The sequence below is a fragment of the Rhincodon typus genome, chromosome 12 (genome assembly GCF_021869965.1).
Source record: "Rhincodon typus isolate 14 chromosome 12, sRhiTyp1.1, whole genome shotgun sequence".
Lineage (NCBI taxonomy): Eukaryota > Metazoa > Chordata > Chondrichthyes > Orectolobiformes > Rhincodontidae > Rhincodon > Rhincodon typus.
The window spans coordinates 3832584-3834397 of NC_063343.1; the positions used below are offsets into that span (position 1 = coordinate 3832584).

A 1814-nucleotide genomic window follows, 5' to 3' on the forward strand; every position below is an offset into this window, starting at 1 on the left:
GATTAGTTTAATTTGACATCATGTTCAGCACAACATTGTGGGCCGAAGGGCCTGTTCCTGTGCTGTACGATTCTATGTTCTGTCACTAGACTACTTATCCAAAGTGTTCTGGGGACCTCAGTTCAAATCCTGCCACAGTAGATGGTGGAATTTAAATTCAATAAAAAAAATCTGGAATTAAGAATAATAACCATGAAGCAATTGTTAGGGAAAAACCCATCTGGTTCACTAATGTCCATCCTTGTCTGTTCTGGCCTAGATGTGACTCCAGACCCACAGCAATGTGGTTGACTTGTAACTTCCTTAACAAATAGGGATGAGCAATAAATGCCTAGCCTAGGCAGTGACACCCACATCCCATGAACGTGGAAATAAATAAACATTCTCCCAGATTAAATGGAAGGACAGGGTCCATGGTACCTTGTAACCTCCATTGGGAAATGGGGCTCAGTAGTTAGAGCTTACACAAGAGAGAGAGAGGTGGCCATTTCGTATGTTGCAATGCTTTACCAACTTCCTAACAGATCACCAACAAAATACAACAGTCACTAGACTTCCAATGCCATCCATTGACTGAGAAACACATTGCAATATCCTGAGAAGAGGCAAGATTCCACAGAGATGCAAAGTTACATTTCTGCAAGCCCTTCATCAAAAGTATTGATGGGTACCATGGAACCAGTAAAGCATTATGCAAAGGGTTTGTACCAGCATTTGTGTGAACAGAAAGTAAAAGGTCAAACGCGGCCTGTCTACTCACTGATGATGATGAGGGTATAGTTGAGATGGATGCTGCCAAACCCATTGGTTGCTCTGCAGACATACACTCCAGCGTCCTCCACTTCCACCTCCTTGATTTTGAGGCCATGCTGGAGGACTCGGAACCTCGTCCAGCCACTGTGGATGGTACGTCCGTCCTTGATCCACATGGTCAGCGGGGGAGGGTCGCCCTCTACAGGACAGGCCAACCTGACTGTGCGGCCAAACTTGACCACCTGCCGGCTCATCACTTTCTTCACAATCCTTGGAGGACCTGGGTTCAGACGTTAAAGAGAGGTCAGAGGTCAGTAAGGTTGGCAGGGGGGAAGTTGGCATAAATTCTAAGGGAAGGCATTAAAATGAAATCCACTCATCAGCTTCCGGCATCTCTAGTGTCCTCCAACCTGCAGACAGATCGTGGATTTTGCCCATAGATCTGAGCTCTACAGGTTCAAGATGGGCAGGATCCATTGGGATCGGGGTGAAGTTACCTTACAGCCTCCCTCTGTTTGGTGACATTGCAGGGGAATACAGCATTGACTGGTAAACATGAGCCTTTAGTCAGTGATGAGTATACAATCTGAGTGCAGAATATCTCACTGGCATTCATAGCAACATTAACCATTTAATTGTTATTTGTGTTTACTGCTGTACCGAGCCACAGTTGTTGTTGATTAGTTAGTGTTAGCTATTGGCATCCCAGGCCACTTGCTATCATATCTTACAAGCTGGACTGACTCTATAGGCAGCCTATAAAATGTAGATGATTGCTCCAATTCCTTAAGGTGACTATTTAATGTGGCTTAAGATGTAATAAATAAATAATCAAGAATATCTTGTGCTTCACCTAAACCAGCCTGAAATATGCCAAATGACCCAAGTCAAATCAGTACGTCAACTGGATCCATCACTTATGGGAAAAGAAGATGTCCATTTTGATAAAAACCAAAAGAACTGCGGATGCTGTAAATCAGGAACAAAAACCAAAATTGATGGAAAATCTCAGCAGGTCTGGCAGCATCTGTGGAGGAGAAAACAGAGTTAACGTTTCAGGT

At 44.0% G+C, this 1814-nt stretch overlaps 1 long non-coding RNA gene across 1 annotated transcript in view; it reads right to left on the reverse strand.

Annotated features, from left to right (window-relative positions):
- Positions 1-775: 775 nt before the first annotated feature.
- Positions 776-1814, reverse strand: part of LOC125484495 — a 69581-nt gene continuing 68542 nt past the window's right edge. Inside the window, exon 3 of the long non-coding RNA XR_007263332.1 lies at positions 776-1033. This is a non-coding gene — a long non-coding RNA (uncharacterized LOC125484495). The remainder of the gene's footprint in view (positions 1034-1814) is intronic.